Genomic DNA, 11,929 nt, shown 5'->3' on the forward strand with positions numbered 1-11,929 from the left:
TTGCTTCAAATAGTAACAGATCCAGTTTGGGGCTGTAGTCACCAAAGCTAAAGGAAAGGAAGATGGTCTTACTGCTAATGCACTTCCTTGGGACTCAGATGATGGTAATGACTGTTCTTTGGAGCTTGGCAAGGCCTGTGTGCAGACACAGAGAGGAATTCTCATGCTGCAGAGATCCAACCTGGTACTTATTTTACTGATTGCTTTCAAATAACGAGGCGAAGAGGAACACGAGTAACCTAATGAATTTAATTTTCAAATTCATTGAGGTTTTTACAAAGCTTTGTGAAGGCAGTACAAAAACCTGGTGGTTTCCAAAGCCAAAAAACAAGGAAATATTGGGGTTGTTTCTAATTTTCTGTCATTAGAAACATTGTTCAGGAAGTGTGATTTTTCATGCTTCTCCCTTTTAGCCATTCCCTCCTCTCTTTACCCTATCACCAGTGAACAGATTCTTACTGCCTTTCAAAATAGATGTCTGCCATCTAACTGGGTAACATAAAAATGGTGAATTTTCTGTGCTAATAGTTTAGATGACCAGAAAACGATAAAGGGTATAAATCTGTAAAACAGTTTTCATAGCAAATGTGCGAGGCTTACAGGTAGTATAGATAGTGCTGTGATTAACAGCATCAGTTACCAGTGCAGCACCTCTAGTTTTCTCTGTAACACATTAATACAGATGCAGGATCTTTCAGCATTAGGTTATGCAGTGTTTTAGCAAGTCTGCTGATTGAGATGAAGTTATGATGTGTCTACCATATGCTTTGGGTGATGGGTTGATGGTTGGACTAGATGACCTTAGTGGTCTTTTCCAACCTTAATGATGATATGTTTCTATGATAAGATGGGGGAAAAAAAAACAGTTTCCTACAGAACTTCATAATGTATTGCTAATCTATTTGCACCACATCTTCGTTTAGCTATTAAGGCCTGGTTTTCCTAACACGTTTGTCCTACTTTTCTCCAGAGCAACTGATTTCTAGGCACATTTTCTGCTCTGCAGCTCATGGAAGTCCCCAGAATAGCTGAGCTGGTTCCTGGTTGTCCTCACAGCGTTGTTACACTGGCCCAGTTTTAATGAGCAGATGTCACAGTAAGAACACAAGCTCAGGTTTGCGTGTTGGTGTAAGATGCCACCTGAAGAGGTGCTCAGTATAATATATCTCCTAATTGAAGTGTAAATTGCCTTTAAACACACACCAAGATTACTGGGGCCAAAAGTGAGCATGCCAAGCTGGACACCTGGATGATGACCTGGCGTTCCCTCGCTGCACATTTTGGTGCCAAAAGTCTTCTCCTGCACTCTGTGACATAGAAGGTAAAAGGCTAAAATAACAATATTTTCCCCTTGAATTATAGCCTTTCAAGTTACTCCATGTTTAGTATATGGGAAGTGTGCACACTGAGATTAAAAAAAAAAACCCAAAAAAGAAAAATATCTTCTCTGGGTGAGTCACAAGAGGAGACTTAACTACACTTACAGTTCAGGCACTTACGTTCATTGCAGTCTGGAAGTTATTTCATATGCTTTAAGTCAGTTTGGATAGCGCTGCAAGGGGCAGCAAGATTTGCTTCTGCAGCACAGCTTCTGCTGGACCCTGTGCTGGTGGCCGTGGCCCAGCTTAGCCTGGTGCTGCCTGCCTGCAGAGCAAGACTCAGCAGGGGTGAGCAGAAGCCTAAGGGTTGTGTTCCTTGGTCTGAGGCCAGCCTCAGGGGTCCGAAGGGCTTAATGAACCCACGCTGTCATGCTGTTACTCCCCTGTTTTGAAGCAAGAGGAGAAATATGCAAGATGAAAGCCAAAGCCTGAGGAGGGCATCTGTCTGAAGCTGTAGGGGATCTAGGGGCAAGCCTGTGACTTCTGCTCCAAAGCGCTTTGGCCTGTTGTCTATTCTGATTGTTGTGTGTCCACATCAACCTGTGGAGAAACATTGCTCTGCTGTTTCAAAAGATGTCTTACTGGCTGGGGATTAAACAGAAATTCAGTGGGAATCACGAGGCACTGTGTCAATGGCAACTATTTCTATTTCACTCCAAAAATAAAGAACATGCAACGTAACATTGCTGACTTTGCACTGAAAAATGGAAAAATATAATCTAATCAAAGTAAAATGAGTAAAAAGGAGATTCCTCTATATGCTGCCACTAGCAGTGTTGAGGTGCTGGGATCTGCCCTTGGATAGATTTGTGCCTACTGGGACATGCTGTGCAGGGATGCATCTCCTCACCCATGTAATTATGACTCTAGGAAATAATTCCAATCCACTAAAAGAAATTAAATCCACTTAAATGCCTTCTGAGTGCAAGTTGGCAAGACCCAGGTGGCTGCAGAAGGAGAGCAGGAGAATTCAGGTTGTGCCAAAATCACCTGCAGTGAGAACAGCAGAGCTCCTGGGAAGACCTGGGCTGCCTCCCTATGCTTTCCTCCCCCCCCCAGAAAACCTCTCTTTTCAATTCTCTATTTGTATGTGGGGTTGGGATGGTGCAAATCCCAATCCCTGGACCTGTTGGGTGCTGAGCAGTAGCAGGAGGTCCCACTGTGCCTAGGGGTTTCTTGGTGACGGTCTCCATAAATTCCCAGGTCCAAAGAAGACAGATGTGCACCCAGCACATCTGCTGTAGGCATCCGATGAGTGGGAAGGTGCTGGGCCTCTGCTGGAGCAGGATCTCGTTCTTCCCAGCCAGCAAAGCCAAGCAGAAAGCGTGGGTTGCTGTCTCAGCCACGTGAACAGATTGACTGAAGTGGCCTAGTTTTAACTGGAGAGGCACTTTCAGGTGAAAAGTTGAATCCTCTCAACCCCCCATGAGAACACATCTCATCAAAATTTCACGTGGCCTTGGGATCTCAGCTTTTTATAAGCAAGGCTTTTCCAGACGTGTAAATGAGAAGAGGTGGGAATAGCAGAAATTGTTCATCAAGGGAAAGACATAAAGGATGAAAGAGAAGCACGGGAACTTACCTAAAATAAGTGAAAATTTATATTTACATTTGGGAGTTTTATGTAACAGCAATACTTGCTCCTGCAGGGACCTATGGCACCAGGGCTGTACTGCATCTTTCCTTCTCTTTTCCAGGGAGATTTTATAACACAACCTTTGAGCTGGGATCTTGAATGTGTTGCTGGGATAAGCTTTAAAATCAGCTTGAATGGGGTTTTAGAGACACTTCTGAACTAATCATCCATTTTATGACCTTTTTACTTTACTTAGAATTAGGCTTGGTGCCCCAGTTGTTCCTTCCATCTCTGTGTGAAAGAAAACCAGTGGAAGGAAAGTGTTTTCTTCAAGGGCACTTTTAATTGCCGTGAAGAAATCTCTTAAGTTTCTCGAATTATTGTCAGTCATAACGCTGTAATGTTAAAATAAGGTTTGATCTCTCTGTGCTTATCATCCTCCTCCCTGATGAAAACAACATGCCTTCCCTTCGTATGAAAAATGAAGCAAAGCAAAAATTGCTATTTGTGATGTTTTGTTTTTTTTTTTCCACAGCCTGCCTATGCAAAATAAATAAATAAATGAATGAATCCAAAAACGACAGAATGTATTTCGAGCCAATAAGGAAAGAATATGAGATTTTTGGACTGGTATTGCAAGGTCTTCAAAATTCTACATTCGTTCCTATTAATTCTATTCTTCTTGGATAGGATTAATAGTTCTGTAATAGTTCAGATTCCTTTCTCTGTTGTTAATTTTGCCTGCATTTGCAGCTAGGCATGTTAGTGAAGGAGCAATGCACTGCAGTTATTGTGCTGACATGAGGCTGCAGAGGCAGCTCTGCTTGGGGTCTTACTCTGAGTGCTCTTTCAGTATGGGTTTGGATTATCATATAGCCATATTATCCTTGGCAGGCAGTGATGTACAGATTCTGATCAAACGATCATTGCAAGTTCTAGAAGAAAAATGCCTTTGCTTTAAAAGAACAAGATCCTTGACTCCTTTGGATAACCACTTCTACCACCTACTGCAGAGAGGCTGCTCCTCTGTCTGGCTTAGCTCTCCCACTATTTAACAGGTACAGCTGCTCATCTTGCAGCAGTGCTGCAAGAGCCCCTGATATTCTGTTACCCACTCAGCTACTTGGTGAACCTGGAAGTTACAGAGTGCTGGAAACTGGGACGATGCTTGGAAGTGCGCTTGCTTGAAAGGCTCTGTGAGGTTTCTGTGGCCTGCTCCCTCGAAATCCCAATTGCTATTCAAACTAATTTTGATGCGGATGTGAAGTTGCTCTGATATGAATGTGGTCCTGGTGGTCCTATACTGCTGGGAGCTGACATGTTTTGTCATAGAGAGACACTGAAGGAAGTACTTCCCAAATGAAGGCACAGTGAAGGCTGCCAGTTTTCATTTGTTCAACAAGCAGAAGGGTCAGCACTGATTACAATGCACCATCACATCTCTGGTGCAGTCCTCGAACCACAAGTGGAGTCTCTGCAATAAATAGAAATAAAGCTGAGCAAGGGCTTCTGAGGCATAGATAAAACCGCCTGCTAAAAATCGACCTGACTTCCATTGCTAGAGTGCTGCCTAAGACAGAGGGTGGCTGCCAAATGCATGGTCACTACTTTCTCCTTTGCTAAGAGGTCAAAAACAAGCATTTCCAAACCAGGAGTGAATCCTTCTTGCTTAAGGGCTGAAGAATCAGTTATATCACAGTTCTGCGTCACCTCCAGCAGAAGTCTGGCAGCTAAAAAAGGGCTGTGGGATGCACAGGCTGACAACAGGCTGTATGCAGTATCCATTGCAATAGAAATCCTCATCTGTTAACCTGTTCCTGAAGATGCCTGGTGGCCAGACTCTGGTCTTTTAACAGAAGACTGTTTTTTGTGGAGCTCTAGTGCATGAAGTATGACTTATACCTTGGTACCTTGTCGGGAGTTAAATCAGTCATTGCAATTAATAGGAATGTAAAGTTTTAATGAGAATGATCACTGTGTGCCTTGGATACCCATCACTTTGCATGTAGGTTGGGATTGTTCAGTGCCAGCAATGATCTCTCTCCTTTTGTGATATATGCCCTTTACATTTTTAGGGATGTCGTATGGAATGAGAAGAGAGAAGGCAACCCTTGGCCCAGGCTTACTTATCTGGAGGAATTCCCAGATTTTTGTGATTGAGAAGCCCAAAGCACATCGTTAAAAAAAATAAACATAGATATATATATTATTAAGCTGAGTTATTTACTAAGATTTTCAAAGACATTTATATGTGGAGGAAGACTTCCAAGATGTTCCAGGAAGGATAAAGAAATCCTGTGAGTGGAGTAGACTTAAGCAGCAAACAGATTCAACCCTTTCTCAAAGTAGTAAAATCAGCTGAGAGGATAAGTATCCAAATGTTTTCAAACTGTTCTGCTAAATTTGTCAGCTCAAAGGCAATATTTGCAGGAGTCGATAGTGGAAGTTCATTTGCCATCAGCTCCTCCATGCTTACTTCTGAGGTTTTGTCTACGAGATTTAAGCTACATTACTGTGTCTGTTTGTAAGATGTTCTCTTGACATTACAGACAAGTTTTAATTTTCCTTTTATAAGGAAGCTGCCTTTTTAAGGTTCATTTTACTCCATTGGGATTGGGACTTGTTTGTGTTCAACGTTAAATTCACATGTTTCAAAGCCCACCAAGATTTTGTTTTAATTGTGATAGAGTACCATTCGGTATGACTTCCAGATATTGTTGAGGTGGTGGAGTCACCGACCCTGGGGGTGTTCAAGGAAAGGCTGGATGTTGTGTTGAGGGACATGGTTTAGTGGGAGCTATTGGGAATAGGTGAACGGTTGGACTGGGTGATCTTTTAGGCCTTTTCCAACCTTGGTGATTCTATGATTCTATGATTCTATGTTTTTTCATTATTTTAATTATGCCTGTCATCCTCAGTGGAGGAGGAGGAGCTGCACGAAATTACTACATCAAACAAAAGTTTTCCAGATGTTGAACCAAGTAGCATGTCAGTTCTGTGCATGGCCTAGCTGAAAGCATCATGCCAGTTTGTGGATCTTCTGAGAGGGAAAAAAGAGGGCACTTCCTGATCAATTCTGGGTTTATCCAGAAAGATATTTTCACTCATACAAAACAAATGTTTCACCCGTACTGTCAGCAGAACGTCTCCTTCTGCAAAGGTGCTGCTTCAGACCTCTGATAGATGTCAGTTTTACTGAGCACTCCAGAGATCTCTGCTCTTGGATCGCGGTGTATGTCACACTCACGCAAGAAAACAGATAATCTCTAAAAGCAGTCAACCACACAAGAAATCCTAGAATAATTCAGGTTTAATTAAAATAAGAAAAATATTATATATTACATGTGCATTGCTGCTAATCCCATATATTAAAAAACGTGACTCCAATGCCGTGAAATGTGAGAGAAATTAAAATAAAACATTTGGGCTTTTTCTGAAGATTGCATTTTGATCCATTGGTTTCTTATTTCATTTTCATGTTTGCCTTCCCAACCATGTGGGCTAGAAACAGCTTTTTTTAAAGGAAAGTTGAGATTCTTGCACACTAAATGAGTTAAGCTGGTGAGCCTCTAAAGAAAATATTCATTACCAGGCAACTTTTAATAACACCTTTCGGTGGCTGCACGGTGTTGTTCTTGGGCTGGCTCAAGTGTTTGGCCCACATTGCTCCCAGGTGACTGGCTGATCTCAGCCCTCAGCCAGAGTCAAGGCAAATGCTGAAAGCTGGTGTGACTGCAAGGCAGAGCGTTGGCCCCGTAATGCTGCAAGTGTGTTGGCTGCTCTATGGGTGGCATTCCCACAGCGTTGGGAACTTGTGTCAAGTATGTGCATTCATCTACTGGGATAAGAGATTCTGTTTGTGTTTTTGGCCTTAAGATAATGCCTTTCTACGCTTTTACCATGACAAATACTACATAAATAAAAATGCATTTTTTTTTCCTAACGCTTGTGACCGTTAGGAAATACCACATCTATGCCGAGTTAAAAAAGGGGGAACTGCCTACCTAAGAAAATAAAGCAGGCCTTGAACCAATTAGCACCACATGATTCCAGTCAACAAATTTATTATGGTTTCTAATAAAAAGCCAGAACTTGCTTAGTTACATAATGCTATCATTTTGCAGACAACAGAACTGTAACTGTTTTATAAAACATATTATTTTGGCTCATGATCCCATGAACAACTTTCTTGCTTTGCTTCTCTTTCTATGGAAGCAGGCCAAATCTAGAACCGACAGCCTAGAAGGAAGCAGGTACTCATTTTGTGTAACTATTTGTGTACCAACCACTGAAGTGAAGTGAGGAATGCACGGCCACATTTACAGTTGCCATCACATTGAGTTGGGTACCACTGATGGAGGAAATCAGTGTTTTGTCCCACCTCTCCATCCTTGTGACTTGTTTTTTTCCATATTGAGTTATACATTTATTGGTAGTTTTGTATTGCTGCTTACAAGCTTTCCATACACATTTTCGTGTATGTTTCCAGATAATGTACCATTAAAGACTTTTAGTGTCTAATACTTCTCTTGATGCCTGGCAATTTTATATCATCCTTTTTCATGGGAAAAAATTCACCTCACAGTTCAGGACAGACTATACCTACAATACCCTGAGTGTTGAGTACACAAGTTCTTGCCTCTCTCAATCTAAACTAGTTAAAAGGGCCTGTGGAGTTTTCACGTTATTGCCTCTGAATTCCTGCAATAGTTACTGCACGCTAGCACATAAGATAATTGTAGTTTGCAAATGCTAATTGTTTTTAAAAGTTAGATGAAGATTATATTCTTGACATGCAGACAACTGGAAAATTACCCCTTTGTTAGAACTCCAACCTGAGGAGAAAAACTTTGACTCAGGACTCAGAACATTAAGAAATGTAATAGGATCTTTCCTCCTTTTTTAATTTTCTCTCTTTCTTTCAGTAATAATAGTAGTAGCAATAATAATAATAACAGAGCCAGCCATTTATAAACCTGAACATATTGCCTTGATTGTAATGCAATGAGATTCACTTAGATTGCCTGGAGTCAACGTGGCATTTATTTCTCTAAATTTTTAGTAGCAGAGCTGGGTTTCTGTTTTTCTTTTATGTTAATCAGAAAAAAAAAAAAAAAAAAAGATGCGTTTTGCTTCTTTTCAAATGAAAATAAGACAGGCAGTTTGCTGCAGCACCAACACCACCACATTCGTTACGCTTGATGTGCACTGTGTTCTGGCACGAAGGGCTGCTAATGAAGATGTCAGACGTCAAACTGTCACAGGTCCCACATCTTTGGTGACACATGCCTCTGTCTGTAGCACAAGGAAAGACTCCATGGTCTTGTTCTTCAGCAAGCAGCTTCTCCTCCCAGGGACCATGGATGGATCCTGGTTTTGGTCAGAGGAAAGCTTTGGGATGTGTCATCACCTCTGTTACACAAAACTTGGGTTCTGTTGGCACCATCATGGCCTGCTCCCAAGAAAGAGGCCCTGCATGCTTTTCCTCAGCATGAGGGTGAGTCAGTGCCACTGAAATCTCACTGGTGGGCTGCTCTTGCTTGTTTTTCTTCACTTAAAACACGTATTTGGACGTGCTATTGTTACTGGAACAAACTCTGGAAAGCATATGACGACTGCAAGCAATAAAACGTATTTTATTAATATCCTATGGGTGATTATCAAGACAGTTGGAAATTTGAAAAAATCTGTTTTTATTTAAATATAATAAATGAAACAGGCCTGAGCTTTGCAAAGGTTGTTTAATAATATTTCTTTTCATAAGCATGCATGTGCTCATGATAGATACAAAGCACAACTTCATGCAAGTTGTAATGGAGAAAAATGAGCGTAGGAGGGAAATTAAGGAAAGGAATCTGAAGCATTAACCACAGCCTCATGGTATGGGGAAAAGGGAAGAATTCTTGCAACTTTTCAGAGAAATGTATTCATCACACTGACATTTTGAGGCTGTAGTTGGGGGTGCTTTGAGAATAAATATTATTATACAAGGAAAAAGAGTTTGTAAGGTCCTGACAAAAGCAGATGCCAAGAACTTGATTCATTGCCTCAAGCAATTCTTGTATGTAAACAGAAGCTCCCAAACCCACTCCTACATACTACTGAATACATTCACTGTTTTGTTTAGTCAGCTGTTGAAAGTCATATCGCAGTTTGTATAAAGAAAAAGCCTTTTGTTTCTGAAAACATATTCTCCAGGAAATCACAAGAGACCAGTCTGTATAGCAAAACATGCAACAACCTGAGATCCACGGAAACTCTTACCCTGGGAATATGAGGGTAAACAAAATACATTTCCAAAACAAAATATCTCTAGCTTCCTTGAATATATTGTGCCATGAACCCACCTTGTATGTAGCTTATAAAATATGAGCAGAGATCTTAAAGGAAAGAAACATATTCCATTAATTTTGGTCCTTTGAGGTCTCTCCTGGGGTGTTACTTATTATTTCTATTGCTAGATCCATATCAACAGTGTTTGAATTCACTGATACAAATGTTTCTACCATTTCTGAGAAATCTAAATACATCACAAATGTTCTGGTAACTTTCTTTAGAGGGGGACTTGACTTATTTTTCCTCTCTACCCTAAATATTTAAATTTACCTGCAACTTTGGGATCTGCCATATACGTTTCAGACCCATCATTTACCACTTAGCATGTGATGATAAAAAAGACTAATGGGCCAGAACAGTCCAGCTCCTCACCATAATTAGAACAACCCAGCTACAATTACCCTGCTGTATCTTGGCAATCACTTGAATACTTCTGGTTTGGTGATTTCCCAAGAAGTCAAAACTGTCCAGACACACTAATAAAAAATAGAGAACAATGTATTTTATTTCTATCTAGAGCAGATCAGAAAACATTCTTGTATTTATTTTCCTTGTCTAAGTCTCAAACAATGTCCCTAAACTGTTCTGTTTGCACAAGACTAAGTCAGGCAAAGAATGAAAAGCAGAGAAATATTGAATAAATATTTATCAGGGTAGGTGACTGTGATAGTCCATCCATGAGAACACCCTGGCCTACAGTCTTTTTACTCTAAGGGAGAAAAATTTTTTTCCACAATTGTTTTCTAAAAAAAAAAAGATTTATAAAATAATTTAAAAACCCATCTAACCCTATATTAAAATCCTGTAATTGTTAAAGAAGTCCTAGGTACTCTCTGATTAGCTGAAAATAGAGCTATTTTCTTAATCTTTTTTTTCCCAGTTAATACATAATTTTTGCTAATGAATGGATGCGTCCATCAGAATGTTTCAGCAGCTTTCTGTCTTCTTTTAAGACTGACTCAGTATCCATAAAGACAGCAGTATGCCATCAGCTGCATCCCCTATGGCCTGGGACAGAGTTCTGCCAGTTTGCCATCCCAGTGAAGTGCTTTTGATAGAGTATAAAGTACAGGAAGAACTTGTTTCAAAAAAAAAGAACCCATAATTGAGACAGGCCATCCTGGGTAGGGGACGATAACCTAACTGAAGACACTCCAACTAGACATGGTTTCTCATCCATGCAGCAAAAAGTCCAAGTTAGCCAGGTTTTGCTTTCATCAGTTTGCATTCAAAGCACACTCATTACTTTTTTTTTTGCAAAAAGCCTGAATGCTTTGCAGATAGCAGGCTGAAGTCTGTCTTGCTAAGCCTTTTTCAATAGCGGTCTTCACGACTATGTACTAAGATTATTTTCATTTCCAGAGACAGCAGGAGATTGTTGTTCAGATACAGCGGCCTGAAAAGGCAGCTGGAACGTCCTCACCCAGTCATTAATTCCTTTGTGCCTGAACCTCAGATTTACCTATTATCCCCTTAATTTACCCATTGGAAAAATCTACTGAATTTCATAGTTAAAGCATTTTAACAGGAAGATGAGAGAGAGAGAAGACAATGGAACCAAAGGGGTGAAAATCCTTCATCTAATCCTTATTCACCAGCTGAGATGCTTATTGCCTCACATGCTTACACCCTCACAAGTCTGAGAAGTGCTCAGGTCTCAGCTCAGCTCCAGTCCTGCAGGTTACGAGAGGTGAGGCATGGCATGGCATGGTGGGTTGCTGCTCCAGAGCCAAACCTCCCACAACTGCAGTTAGAAACAGCCGTGAGGTTCCTCCCTTTGTGCATTGGAATGGAATGAGCAGGAGTGAAAACTGCATCTTGGAAATGCAGAGTTTTCCCAAATCACAGAGGAGGAAAAGAGAGTGGGCAAAGAATAGCTGGTTGATGATGACAACCACAGTGGCACAAGGCTGGCGATGGAGATAAAGAAAGGTTTCCTGCAGACTGCAAAACCTTTGTCACTTTGACAGAAGATGTTATTTTCTTTCACACTGCCTGATGTGATGCCAGAGACTCCCCAGGGCCCATGGGGTCTCTGAGCTGGTGAGCTCATGATGCTTATACTTTCAATAATCAGAAAGTATTCCCAAGCATCTGCACTGATTGACAGACTGGCAGGATCTACCTGCAGGGTAGGAATAGCTCTGACATCATAACAGCAGCCCTGAGGGATTGATGTGGCGAGGTGCTGGGTAGGTTTGCTCAGCACTGGTGCAGGAAGAGCAGTGGGCAGAGAAGAAACAAGCTTGTCTTTTCTATTTTTTTATTCCTATATTTTCCTGGAAGCCCTTTTAGATGAGGGCTTTGGTTGTAAAGAGTTCAAAGTAGTAAGATTATTTACTTCTTTTCTTTCTATTAGTCCATGCCTTTCAAGAGGCTTAAGCCTCACAATGGATTTCTATCTGTTTCAGCCATGGCAGTGCCACCGTCAGGGGGTGGCTCATGGTGGCACCAGGAGCAGTGTCCTTTGGGGATTTTCAAACCTCCACAGGCTTCTTCTAGGGCAGCAGGACATCCAAAACTACCAATTGGGAACCATTTTAGACACCATAAGAAGGTGGAACCTGTGCACTGCAGCTAGGAAGCCTGTGAACACAGATTGCAAGTGGGGACATTGTTTCTCTTCCCCATCATCTCT

The sequence above is a fragment of the Centrocercus urophasianus genome, unplaced genomic scaffold, assembly GCF_019232065.1.
Source record: "Centrocercus urophasianus isolate 14NV4802_14NV808 unplaced genomic scaffold, USGS_Curo_1.0 seq_17, whole genome shotgun sequence".
NCBI classification, from domain to species: domain Eukaryota; kingdom Metazoa; phylum Chordata; class Aves; order Galliformes; family Phasianidae; genus Centrocercus; species Centrocercus urophasianus.